The sequence below is a fragment of the Periplaneta americana genome, chromosome 7 (assembly GCF_040183065.1).
Source record: "Periplaneta americana isolate PAMFEO1 chromosome 7, P.americana_PAMFEO1_priV1, whole genome shotgun sequence".
NCBI classification, from domain to species: domain Eukaryota; kingdom Metazoa; phylum Arthropoda; class Insecta; order Blattodea; family Blattidae; genus Periplaneta; species Periplaneta americana.
Genome location: NC_091123.1, coordinates 166,972,374 through 166,987,721, shown reverse-complemented (window position 1 = coordinate 166,987,721; position 15,348 = coordinate 166,972,374). Strand labels below are relative to the sequence as shown.

Here is a 15,348-nt window from a genome sequence, read left to right as displayed (position 1 = left end):
ATACCATGGCAATACCTACCTACAAAATCGTATACATTCCACACTGCAATGTCTTGACGAATTGAGATAAAGCTATTCTTGTCATTTATAGAACATTGTAACTAAAAGATTAACTTTAAGAGTTCGCTTCTTTTGATAATATATATTTACGCTGTAACAAGAACCATGTTTTTGTAATAGTGCTTAGTAGAATATTTATTCGCGAAGGACGGACTTACTTCTGCCTCAAGTTTGAGTTTCAGTGACAGATTGATGTCGCATCCGACAGATGATTAAGATGCGGCCCGGTCCTATGACCGAGGAAACCGTTTTTATTCAACGCCGTTATCGCCGGGATTTGAACCCGGCTCCTCCATAGTAAACTAGCGTTGTCAATTGAGCTACCAAGGCGGCTGTATATTATAATACAACTTGTTTCCGAAAACTCTTTAGCAGCTCTGATAAATCTTAATGTAATGTAATAATGAACTGCTAAAATTAGTTTCTGTTTTAATCCATACATTAATTCATTCCCTGCATTACCGAATATAAAGGAACTAAGAATTATGGGCTTAGAGATTTTAAATGTTTATAGGTTAATATTCGAAAAAAAATGGCTTGGATAAAAGCAGCCACTTTAAATCCCGACGGATAACGCCGCTGAATTCACGGTTGTCAGTTCCGATCCTATTTATCGCATTTTCTCGTCGACCCTTTTACCCTCTTCAAATAACCTTTCACCTCCCAAAATCAATTTACCATGAACAAAGTAATACTATTGATCGTAATACATCAGACTGCCCTCCCAAAATGTTTTGGAAACCAAAATGTTTTTATTTAAAAACCAGCCGCTTTCTCTCACTTTTCCACTAACTTATGAAATGTTGAATCATATGGTTGTTGAATACCAGGATACTACCGTATACATACAGTATAACACGATACATTTGTACGATTTCTTCCTTGATTAAAAGTATCTATTACCCAATCTGATTACTATATTCTTACCACATCTACTTATCCATTTATGCATTCATTCTTCCCTCACTCCTGCAATAGTCTACGCATAAAGGCTGGTTCACAATAAACCGGAAACGGAAACGAGAATGAGAACGGAAATATTGTTAAAATATATTTAAAGGTGAGCATTCACAATTAACTATTGTGAATGCTCACATTTAAATACATATATTTTAACATTATTTCCGTTCTCGTTCTCTTTTTCGTTCCCGATTTATTGTGAACCAGCCTTAACCTTTCTGTCGATCTCTCTGTGTACCTATTTGAGTCTATGAGTTTGTCCTTGCCTACATTCCCGCATTCACCAATCCTTTCATGTCCACCCTCCCGCCCAACCTTCCTTCTATCCATCCATCCATCCATCCATCCATCTCTACCCTTCCATCCATATCCATTAATCTATCTGTATTCTTATATTCATATTAATGAGTCCAATTATTCATCCACTCAGATACATCCACACATCAATATATCCGTCCCTCACTCCTACAATAGTCTACAGAGGCTGGTTCACAATAAACGGGGAACGGAAACGGGAACGAGAACGGAAATATTGTCAAAATAAATCTATTTCCGTTCTCGTTCTCGTTTTCGTTTTATTGTAAACCAGCCTTAAACCTTTCTGTCGATCTCTCTGTGTACCTATTTGAGTTTACTACTTTGTCCTTACCTATATTCCCGCATTCACCAATCATTTCATGTCCACCACCAACCCGTCCAATCTTCCTTCTATCTGTCTGTCTGTCTGTCTGTCTGTCTGCCTGTCTGCCTATCTATCTATCTATCTATCTATCTATCTATCTATCTATCTATCTATCTATCTATCTATCTATCTATCTATCTATCTATCTATCTATCTATCTATCTATCTGTCTTTCTGTCTGTCTACCTACCTACCTACACATCTGTCTATCTACACTTCTGCCTGCCTACCAACCTACCTACCTACCTACCTACCTACCTACCTACCTACCTACCTACCTACCTACCTACCTACCTATCTATCTATCTATCTATCTATCTATCTATCTATCTATCTATCTATCTATCTATCTATCTATCTATCTATCTATCTATCTATCTATCTATCTATCTATCTATCTATCTATCTATCTATCTATCTATCTATCTATCTATCTATCTATCTATCTATCTATCCATCCATCCCTACCGTTCCATCCATATCCATGAATCCATTTATATTCTTCTATTCATATTCATCCACACATCATTATACTATGCCCGTAAAAATTTTATATAACTTTACATTCACTAACGCATAAATTATATAATTGGGACGTTATATGACGTGATACAGAGAAAAAGAAAGATTCCTATGACCGATATCTATCTATCTATCTATCTATCTATCTATCTATCTATCTATCTATCTATCTATCTATCTATCTATCTATCTATCTATCTATCTATCTATCTATCTATCTATCTATCTATCTATCTATCTATCTATCTATCTATCTATCTATCTATCTATCTATCTATCTATCTATCTATCTATCTATCTATCTATCTATCTATCTATCTATCTATCTATCTATCTATATCTATCTATCTATCTATCTATCTATCTATCTATCTATCTATCTATCTATCTATCTATCTATCTATATATCTGTCTGTCTGTCTGTCTATCTGTCTGTCTGTCTGTCTACCTACCTACCTACACATCTGTCTATCTACACTTCTGCCTGCCTACCAACCTACCTACCTACCTACCTACCTACCTACCTACCTACCTACCTACCTACCTACCTATCTATCTATCTATCTATCTATCTATCTATCTATCTATCTATCTATCTATCTATCTATCTATCTATCTATCTATCTATCTATCTATCTATCTATCTATCTATCCATCCATCCATCCATCCCTACCGTTCCATCCATATCCATGAATCCATTTATATTCTTCTATTCATATTCATCCACACATCATTATACTATGCCCGTAAAAATTTTATATAACTTTACATTCACTAACGCATAAATTATATAATTGGGACGTTATATGACGTGATACAGAGAAAAAGAAAGATTCCTATGACCGATATCACATAAAATGTGTGTAACATTTACAATGGATAAATAACCACATAATTATAGAGTATTAATAATATCCACTGTGAAACTATACGACATGTAAACGACATAATCTACGAAAAAATACTGATGGAAGAGCATAAATAACTGAAGAAAAAGTCAAGTAATGTATTTCTGCAACTGTCGAAATTTTCCCAGAAAAAATTGTGTTTTATGAGCCAAAGTTCTTTTTAATGAGAACAGTCATTATTTAGTTTGCTCCATACATTTACGTTCAATCGAAACGTAAACAATCAGTATTGGATTACTATCAAACTTAAAAACTTGGTTGACCAGTGCTTAGTATTGGCTGCAAGAATAACCATCATTTAAATACGTTAGTTACGTACAATGTAAGCAAGACGGGCGTCATAATACTCATATTTATAAATTGCGTTAGAAAAACGTATGAAGACATAGGATCCATATACAGGGCTCCTACAAAAGACCTTTCCGGTTTCGAACACATGTAATTTACGTTCTATGAATCTGAGGTGCATGAAAATAACACCACTGGAAACAAAAACTCAAAAAGTTTAGTTGTGGCATCATTGTTTTCCTAGTTGGTAACAGTGCCTCATAATAGCATATATACTCATACTCATCCTCTTTCCACAATAGCCCTGCCAAGACTCTGGAATTCGTTACCTGCTAGCATCAGGGACTGTCGAAATAAAATTGAATTCAAACGCAAACTTACTAGGCAGTTGGTCAGTAATTGAGACTCGTTCAGACACGGTTTCTTGTAAATAGTTCTCTTAATCTATCACAAAATATTTCAATATCCGGTAATTTCATCACTATAGATTTATGTTATTGTAGGTTTAATTTGTAATTCAGTAAATACAAAAATATTCTTTGTTCTTAACTTCTTAGATAAAATGTCTAGCTTTCATTAAACAGGTAATCTTGTCGTACTTTAATTTTTATTGTAATTGTAATTGTAAATTTAATATTAATTGTAATTTTATTGTTCGTATTATAGTTTTAATCCCCTGGTAGAGGGGCAGAGAAGGCCTGACGGTCTTATCTCTTACTTACTTACTTATTGGCTTTTGAGGAACCCGGAGGTTCATTGCCGCCCTCGCATAAGCCCGCCATTGATCCCTATCCTGAGCAAGATTAATCCAGTCTCTACCATCATATCCCACCTCCCTCAAATCAATTTTAATATTATCTTCCCATCTACGTCTCGGCCTCCCTAAAGGTCTTTTTCCCGCCGGCCTCCCAACTAACACTCTATATGCATTTCTGGATTCGCCCATTCGTGCTACATGTCCTGCCCATCTCAAGCGTCTGGATTTAATGTTCCTAATTATGTCAGGTGAAGAATACAATGCGTGCACCTCTGCGTTGTGTAACTTTCTCCATTCTCCTGTAACTTCATCCCTCTTAGCCCCAAATATTTTCCTAAGAACCTTATTCTCAAACACCCTTAATCTCTGTTCCTCTCTCAAAGTGAGAGTCCAAGCTTCACAACCATATAGAACAACCGGTAATATAACTGTTTTATAAATTCTAACTTTCAGATTTTTTGACAGGAGACTAGATGACAAAAGCTTCTCAACCGAATAATAACGGGCATTTCCTATATTTATTCTGCGTTTAATTTCCTCCCGAGTGTCATTTATATTTGTTACTGTTGCTCCAAGATATTTGAATTTTTCCACCTCTTCGAAGGATAAATCTCCAATTTTTATATTTCCATTTCGTACAATATTCTGGTCACGAGACATAATCATATACTTAGTCTTTTCGGGATTTACTTCCAACCCTATCTCTTTACTTGCTTCAAGTAGAATTTCCGTGTTTTCCCTAATTGTTTGTGCATTTTCTCCTAACATATTCACGTCATCCGCATAGACAAGAAGCTGAAGTAACCCGTTCAATTCCAAACCCTGCATGTTATCCTGAACTTTCCTAATGGCATATTCTAGAGCAAAGTTGAAAAGTAGAGGTGACAATGCATCTCCCTGCTTTAGCCCGCAATAAATTGGAAAAGCATCAGATAGAAACTGGCCTATACGGACTCTGCTGTAAGTTTCACTAAGACACATTTTAATTAATCGAACTAGTTTCTTGGGAATACCAAATTCAATAAGAATATCATATAAAACTTCTCTCTTAACCGAGTCATACGCCTTTTTGAAATCTATGAATAACTGATGTACTGTACCATTATACTCCCATTTTTTCTCCACCACCTGTCGAATACAAAAAATCTGATCAATAGTCGATCTATTACGCCTAAAACCACACTGATGATCCCCAATAATTTCATCTAAATAAATAAATACTAATACTAATACTAATAAACAAATTTGTTCATTGTTTAGGCAAAATGGCTGCTATAGAGAACAGAAAAGCTTTCTGTGTGCTTGATTTTCATGTGACCCAGACGGTTGTTAATTTTCAACGTGATTACCGAACTAAGTTTGACGCAGATTCACCAAGTGAGCCTACAATCCGTAAATGATACAGTAACTTTAAGGCAAGATTCTTCGCAAGCGCTTGCGTTTTCATCTGTACCGACTACAGTTGCTGCAAGCCCAAAAACCAGAGGACAAAGTGCTACGAAGAAATTTATACACAAGTATGCAGACTTTAATATAAAATGATGATGAATTTATTCGTTCCGTGGTGTTTTCTGAGAAAGCCATTTTTCATCTTTCTGGTAAGGTTAACAGACATAACCTCAGAATCTGGGAGTCGGAAAATCCGCGTAACTACGTGGAACTTGACTATAGGCCGTGTTACCAGGGGGGGGGGGACACATTGAATATCTTTACGGTAAGGAACTAAACTTTTTGAGTTTCTCTTTCCATTGGTGCTATTTTCATGCTCCTCAGATTCATAGAACGTAAATTACATGTGTTCAAACCGGAAAGGTCTTTTGAAGGAGCCCTGTATTTACTTACTGTAAGTTAACAATGTATCTGCAACATACAAACCAAAACCATCTTCCTAAAAATGTTGAGAGTCAAGCATTTACGTATAAATGCAAAAATTTCTCCCGCAGGAATTGCACTCTTTAGAGTACTCTTATGCAGGACCTGAAATGACAAGCTGTGTGTCGCTTTGTAGATAGTTCCACAGTTAATTTCTGTATAACTATATTAAAAGTCTGCTGATGATAATTGTGTGAAATTTAGTATTCATACTTATGTCGAGAACTTCACTCTTTTTGTCACCTCTAATAATTGTCTATTATGAAAGTGGAACCAGAGTTCGAGGTTCATATTGTAGCCAAGTGCACCTCGGGGAAATCTAAAGGGTGAATGGTCCTTACAAATTTAATTTCCTTATGTTCGTGCTGTATAAAACAAAAGTATAAATAAAATTTAACATGAACTTTTAGCAACATAGTTTCGTACATGTTTAGAGAAAATTTCTAAAAGAAACAAAGAATTATTAAAGTAAAAATATAATTTGAGCTCATATAATTTCTTTCAATACTATGCTGATAAATATGCATATTATGTTCATCTATAAGTAACATTTTCATTAGAATGAAATAGGGTTCATTTTTTTGAGTGCGAGATAATGACCAGAAACGGTTTTGATTCTCCTCATTAATTTACACTCAATCCCTACCAGATTATCTAAGACGTCTGACCAACAAAATGGATGTATGTATAATTCGTGTTGCCATTTTAATTCTCATTCCACTTTTTTCCCGTTATTGAAATGCCTTTATCTCGCCTAAATTTTTTCAACTCTACGGTTAATTTAACATGTTACTATTTTCACTCAGTTTTAATATTGAATCGTCTTCATTAATTCTAGGCCTACTTGTTATTTCCCATTTTAATAATAATAATAATAATAATAATAATAATAATAATAATAATAATAATGATTTATTTTAGCTGGCAGAGTTAAGGCCGTAAGGCCTTCTCTTCCACTCAACCAGCAAAAAGTGTATATACATATGCATGAACTTACAAAGAATTCAACAATTTGATTAAGTGAGAGTTACATGTATACAAGAGTTATATACGAATTAAACAACAAAATACTATGAACTATTAATTAGACACTGAAATAAACTGTGTAGCAGAATTAAGCTAAAATACATACAATTTTAATATATTTCAAATAATATTAGGTAATAGAAAGAGATTATTATGAGACAATTTTGAAAATACAGCACTATCAGGATGATGTCTAAAGAATGAAGTAACACTGTAGTCAGTGATAGTTTAAATCAGTAAGATTGGAGTGAAATGCTAATAAGGTTATCTTTTAATCTGTTTTTAAAGGTGTTTATTGTCTTGCAGCCCCTAATGGATTTTTACACTTTGCATACCAGCAGAAATCTTCTACGACAAGGTTTTCATTAATTTGAGTATTTAAGTATTTAACTGGAATTGAGCCAGTAATATGTAACAATTGTGCTGCCACTATTTAATGTCTTATTCTGTTTGCATATGTAATATACAGAGTGATTCAGAGGAAAGGTAAAAAAAATTGGGATACGATATCTTAGGCCATTTTGAGTGAAAAAGTTCATATGAATATAGGTCCTTTTTCGAACGATGGCGGAGCTAGATGCATTTTTTTTGGTAAAACGTCTCGCACCAATGTGAATCAGACGTTACCATATGCTGCTGGCGTGAGACAAGGTCAAGGTCGCAATGAATGACGTAACATTGGAATCTGCATTGTGAACGATGTAGATAAGAGGAAGAAACCGGGTGGTGGGGCATTACAAATGTCCAATCGCCTGCCCTTGACTGATGTAATGACACAGAACCCGCAGATAACACAAATAGCCTACACTATCATCAATTCACAGCAGTTCAGTCAGCTACCTAGAGTACAGTAGTTATACAGGTACAGTTATCGGAAGTGTTAAGTTGTGTTTTTCAAGATGCCTTATAAATTTTCGACTACAGAATACACCGATATTGTGTATGTTTATGGTTTGTGTGATGGAAGTTCATTGCGTGCCGTCGCTGAATATGAACGACGCTTTCCGAACAGAAGGATACCATATCGAAGAGTACTTACTGTCTATTGGGTTGGATGAAAGACTTGGTATAGCAAAGGAAGGGGGAAACAAGAGAGGCGCTAATCGACCGTATTTTGGATGCGGCATAAAGACAGCCACGTGCAACTCTCCCGCGCGATGAGCGAGATTCACGCCCGAGCGCAACAGTGCATTGAAGCAAAAGAAGGTACCTTTGAAAATGTGCGAAAACATCGACTCCGACGTCTGGAATATTAGGTATGTATGAATACATGAATATAAACTTTAAATTTGTCCGTTATCTGTCTCTAAATGCGAGTTAGTAAAATGGAATCTTAGACGTTTTTGTGAAATCAAAGAGCCATATCTCCGTAACCGTTTGAAAACGGACCTATATTCATATAAACTTTTTGACTCAGAATGACTTCAGAGTTCACATCCTAAATTTTTTACCTTTCCTCGTGAATCACTCTGTATAAATATTGTAATGCAATAATAAAGTTAATGTTCATTTATTCGAATTATATTCAATGTCTTGCTAATTAAAAAACCGCCACTGCACGGAACCTGTACTCCGTTACCACACACTCGGGACAAGCGAGCTAGCTATGGAGATGCACAGTGCAATCAGTTGAAGACTACTATTTTACTATTTTACGACATACTAGCCATATGAAAGTAACGTAATTAATTGGCCGAAGACGTTAGTCTCTGTTTGAAAACAAATGAGATAGTTTTGGCGCAAACCACGAAAAAAAAGAAGCAAATTATTGCAGAAAAATGAGTTAGATTCAAAACTAGGGGAGAGTCGGGTAGTATCGGACATCGGGTAATATCGGACAGTGAGTTTCTTTCATCAACAACACGATGATAGTACCTAATTGACATGGTTACGTCTCTGTGATGTCGCATAGAGAAACATAACCATGTCATTCAGGTACTATCATATGGTGGTAGATGAAAGAAACGCACTGTCCGATACTACCCGATGTCCGATACTACCCGACTCTCCCCTATATCCCTAAGTATTTAGAATGCATTATCAACCCTAAAAATGAGAGATTACATTATTTTACATCTTGATTTGGAGTACTGTACGTTCAAAAAATATTTTCTGTTGAAATCGTGTTCTTGTTGAACTGACAATTGGGGATCGCTACTCAAAAATATGATATTTGTTATCAAATATCTTCTTCCTTTTCTAGATTTCCATTAACTTATTACCTTGAGAGACGGTGAGTTTCAATGAAAGATGTCTTGAATCTTGTACCAATCAGTTAATGAAAGACTAACAAATCTATACAGAGTGTCCCAAGTGCACCTATTATAATTTTTTGTTTGGATAGTTATTGGAATTTTTGTTTTTGAGAATCATGTTAGAACGAGGGGCTAACAAGAGCGTAGAGATTTGGTGCATTTAACTACATTATGGTACAATATATATGTGATGTCATCAATTTTTCAAATAGCACTACATACTTTAATCATGTTACATTTATTACACACATTAAGACGAGTTCAAAAATGTATCACAATGTCACCTTCGCAATCAATAACAAAAACAAAATCCAAAATGAATGCCATCAGAATGTGCCGTTTGTTGTGGTGTCCCATTCATGTTGTGCATTAACTTACACAAAACGAAAGACGACTGACGTCCATACACGTCGTGTGTTGTGTGATTGCTGTCTAACATGTAAACAAACCACAACATCTGTCGACGCCACAATCCACGTACAGTGGCCTGTACGTTCTCCGGACCTGTCGCCACTTGATTTCTTCCTATGGGGAACTGTAAAGGACAGTGTGTACCAGAACATTCTGACAACACCAGACGACATGCAGCAACGCATTTGACAGGCTTGTGTGTTCATTCAGCCAGCAACATGCCGGGCAGTCATACGTCTTTCGGAGAACGCCTTCGAATGTGCATTAATGTGAATGGTCACCATTTGGAACATCTTCTGTGACTGTCAAAGCATACCATTATCACATTGGAAGTACATTTTTGTTTTCTTATTGTTGATGTTATTGATTTGGAAGGTGACATTGTGATACATTTTTAAACTCGTCTTAATTTTTTATTTATTTTATAATTTTATAATTATTTATTATTATTATTATTATTATTATTATTATTATTTTACACAGTCATTACTTTATTTTTCCATTAACACTAATATCTAGGTAATTGTCATTGTCTCAATGTAACACGTGCTGTGATGATCACACTAATTCTATTATTCCTGTAGTTGTGAGATTATATTCATATGTATTAATTCTTTTTTTTTAAGTTAATACTTGTATACTAGAATGTATTTTCCTGTTTGTGATTATGTATTCAGTCTCTTTTTTATTATATATATTTTTTTTATTATTGTTATTTTAAAGTTAATACTGATTGTGTATATGTATTCAATCTCTCTTCTTACTTAATTATGTTTATTATTATTTTTAAGTTAACATTTGTATACCGGTATGTATTTTTCTGTATGTGATTTGATCCTGCTTGAGTGGAAGAGAAAACCTGGTGGCCTTAACTCTGCCAGGGAAAATAAAAACTATTATCATGTGTAATCAATGTAACATGATTAACGTACGTAGTGCTATTTGAAAAATTGATGACGTCACGCGTGTATCTTGTACCATAATGTAGTTACACGCACCAAATCTCCACACTCATGTTAGCCCCTCGTTCTAAGATAACGCTCAAAAACAAAAATTCCAATATCTATCCAAACAAAAAGGTTATAATAGGTGCACAAGGTAAATGGGACACCCTGCATACTTCGTAGCAGACGACTGACCAATGGCTAGTGATGGCAGGAATAATCTAGATTGAAGGTAATTGTTTAATAATACTGTGATAATCAATTTAGGCCTATGTCTGTTTTGGTATGCAGTCAGAGAGTTGTATCCCTCAATACATATCCTTTATGTAGGTCTGTTACATTGAGCTATGTAATTTAGATAATTGCCCAATTTACATATGGTAATAAAGCGTAAGATCAATTAATTAGGATATCCTTTCCAAAATCTGACAAACATGAATAATTCTGAGAGTCTCGTTTAGAATATCTTTGGTCACGTATACACAAATATCATCACAATGCGTAATATCGACTTTACATATCGTTACTTACATGCATATCGATATCCACAGTCGTTCTCGATTTATTGTGAATCAAAAATCCTCACGTTCACGTTCTTCTCTTTCCGTTCTCGTTCTGGTTCTCGTTTCCGGTTTATTGTGGACTAGCCTTTAGAATGAAATTCCGAGTTTATACCGAAACAAACTGAACCATAAACACAAAATAATCTTAAAATTATAACGAAAGACATCGTAAATATACAGGGACATCATTTTATTTTTACTAACATTTCTAATATTAACCTGGCTATACCTTTGGATTAATGGTCGAGAACGGAAGCACAGTTTTCTACCCCCTTCCACGACTGGAGTTCGATGATACTGGCGTAAAATACAAATAAATCACTTTACTAGATATAGGAGGGAAGAAAAGTAGTTCATCCATTTACGTAAACTAGGAAATATCGGGATTTTGAGTTTGGTAATTTTCATTAGGTTTTCTTTAATCAAAATACAGTACTGCATTAACAATAAGTGTTTTTACTCACGAACTGAGCTATCCATTCGAACATATTCATTATGCAATGTACATTATACTGTCTACATTATGCTGAAACTAACATCTGTCCATTCTTATTATTATCATTAATTTATCTAAATACTGGGTGTTCATTTCAAAGTGTGCCATGACGTCACTGTTGTTGGGTCACCGATTTGAAGCGAGTTTCAGCTGATATGTTAGAGAAGTTGCCTATTATTTAAGGCTGAGAACTTGAGAACGTGTACGGTATAACTTGAACGTCGTAGCAACAGATGGCGGTCTGTACGGTCTGTGTGCTACCATAACCTCTTTCGAACTGTGTTTTGCGCCGGCAAGTCGTACGCAGGGTATTTGTTATCGGTTGCGTACGGTAACATTCCACAACACAAATGAAATGCTCCGTGTCCATGTTGACCGTCGAAGTTAATGTCAACAAATACGTAAGTAATCGCCTTAACCCTCTCCCCATATCCCGACAGTACGTATTTCCAAACAGTTCACATTCCTGCCACTACCGGCGTTATCGTACGTATCGGTACGTACTCTTCACAATGAACGCCGTACTTGCTAGCCATCTTCTCTGCCTCTTAGGTTATACACCTGAGCTGCGGAAGTGTAGGAAGATTGAATTCTCTAGGCTCATCAACTAGCCACATGACGGCATACAGCGAGCCAAGACACAATTTGAACTGAACACCCAGTAGATTTACAAAACCTCTAATGGCAATTACATTAATATTCTCATTATAGCAATATATTTTAGATGTATATATATTTTTTTTCTCCCTGTAACATAGTTCTAGTAAGCTCATATTAAATTAATTTTCATCATTTTACTAGCTATCTCAAATCTCAAATTAATTATAATTGATTGAATTAAATTAGCTCATAAATTAAGTTACTATTTTACCTTATAGGTTTAAGTTATCTAAATTTAAATAAATATGTAGTCTACTAGTCGTTAAAACTTATCTGAAGAATATTGCTGGAGAACCTTTTAAGGCTTTATGGCCTTAACTCTGCCAGCGAAAATAAAACATTATTATTATTATTATTATTATTATTATTATTATTATTATTATTATTATTACTACATCACATTAGCGTACAATATAGAGAATGAAGTTAAATTGAAAAATAATCATAATATAGATATTTAAACACAATTTTGAAAGTGGTGGCCGTTCATTTCGATACACGCTTCAGTTCTTTTGTGTATATTATCGCACTATAGACTACTGTACCTAATTCCAATTACCAGTTTCATTCTCCGTACTAGTAACTCGTGTTGAAATAATTCTGTACCTACTCTATAAAAGAGCACCTTACGTACTGTAAATTCAATCTTCACTTCTGCCCGATCCGAAAAGATAAAATTCCTCAGACATGCTATCTACTGTCCGTCCAAGTGGTTTTGTCGCAGGATCGTAGAAAGGGGGGGGAATCACGTGACAGTTAATTAATTATTTTATTTAAGTTATTTTAAACAGCTATTTATACAATTAGACGTACAATTTATAATAGAAATTAATATTCTCAGATAAGAGCTAAGACAGCCCAGCTACTAGCCTTAGAGGGGAAGCAGAAACAGGTGGGGGGAAACCGAGATGCGACGTAGGCAAACGGACGACAGTACCTGTGCAAGAATATAATTCAATATTGAAAGATATTTCGTCACTGGAAAACGCGAACATATTTCTGGAACGTACTGTACTCACTAACTCAGTAGGCCTACTGTTTGTGTTTACTATGACCGTAAGGCGACTTTAACTCTATCCGTTTGGTTCTGTGTGGAGAACGGTTGGAAGTTTTAATAGTAGTAGAGGGGGTTGGAGTGAAGTACATTAAAAAACTCAGGTACAATAAAAATTGAAGTAAATATAAATTATTGTCTCCCTGTATAAGTAAAAGACACTTCCGTACGCTGTGTAAGACTGTACGAAATAATAAATAATGTTACGCAGAACTTTAAGCCTATAGTGAAGTTTCGCAAACAAGTTCGGTTAGACCAGGCCTGCACAAGATTTGCGCTCTCCGAGCCGGCTCATAGCTCATGAGCGGAATGCGGATATTAGCTGCGCTCCGTATAAGGGTGAACTGGAAGAAGGAGTGATCTCGTACAAAATATACACAAAAGGAAACACAGTACTAGGAAGAGTGTTTATGAAATGAATTCCCGTTCAGTGTTTGCAAAACTATCTTGGGCTATTATTAATTAATAAAGGAATATTTATTTTACAGTAATAATAGAAATTCTATAGCTACATAAATGTACAATATCATTTTGTTATATTTTTATTTATCAGTACATCAAAACGAGGTTTTACGCTGTTGGCAGTTGAAAGGAACAGTAGTCTACTGATCGTAATGAAACATCAGTTACAGATGTTCGATGTCTGCCTTTATTAAGTTGATTATAGAAAACAGTTGCTCACAAATATAAATTTTCACAGCCAGCCTGTGTAGTTGTGGATATTATTGCTAATGTTTAGTCTTGTAAAACTCAACCAGGCTAGTAGTATTATTCAAACGATCTTTAGCCCTTAGGTCACATTGAAGATCAATAAGTTCGAGCTGTAAATCGTTAAATGTTAAATGTTATGTTCCGTCTTTTAGATTCCTCCATACTGTACAATAGCAGTAGGAAAGCAGCGTTAAACAGTTACTGAGAATAGGCCTACACACTGCACTCCACTAGATAACTGATTGGTCGTTTACCTCTCCTCTGCCTATAGCAAGTCTATGTCATTCTGACGTATCTTCCTCTCCGTTTCGGCGAGCGGTAAACACAGCTCTCGCGCTCGTTGAGCGCTGTTTGTGCTGGTATGGGTTAGAGTCCAGACGTCTCCAAAAGTGTACTCGCGAGTAAGCCCCTGAACGGAACCGAAGCCAGTACGTAATGAGCCGCTCCGCCTCACCTATCCCACCTGTTCTGTACTCAATGTTTATGCGCAAACGAAGAGCAGTGGTGGACTGCCATTATCATTGTGTTGGTCGGAGTGTTCCACCGTTTCACAATGTCTTCTAATCATGGACGTGGTACATTCACGAATGAATGGGAAGAGAAACTTTTTTGTGTTAGTGGGGAGAATGTAAAATGCTTAATTTGTTGGAAAATTCTTAAGGGTGTGTTAAAATTCAACATGCGACGACAATACTCGACTCTTCACGAAGAATATCATACAATTACAGGCATGTTGGACACGTGAAAATAATTTTATTTATATTGGGGCTATCTGTATAACTGTTGGTTATACATAATGATCAGTATATTACAATACGTTTACACTCAGTTCCGCATGACAAACATATAGTTTTTCGTTTAATTTTAGGTGAGATGTGTAGACCTACAAATATTTTGATGAATAAAAAAAACAAGATAAATACTAACAAAAATCACACACGTGTCCTCAGTATTAAAGAAAAAATCTTCTTGCTAGCTCTGTTCTAGCCAGGAATATTGGAAAATCAATGAAGCCCTTTACAGAAGCATCATTTGTAAACTCGTGAATACAGGACGTTACTAAAATACTGTGTCTAGAACAAAGTCAAAGTTTAAGAAAGTTAAATTGTTTCCAATTACAGTTCAGAGAAGGAATTTCAAGATTGTAAATGTAATTGAATCTGAAGTCGAAACCACAA

General features: G+C 35.3%; 1 protein-coding gene across 5 annotated transcripts in view; it reads right to left on the bottom strand.

Moving 5' to 3' along the window:
• Nmdar2 (NMDA receptor 2) overlaps positions 1-15,348 on the bottom strand; it is an 825,403-nt gene that overhangs the window by 698,437 nt on the left and 111,618 nt on the right. The gene's annotated exons all lie outside the window — the stretch shown is intronic.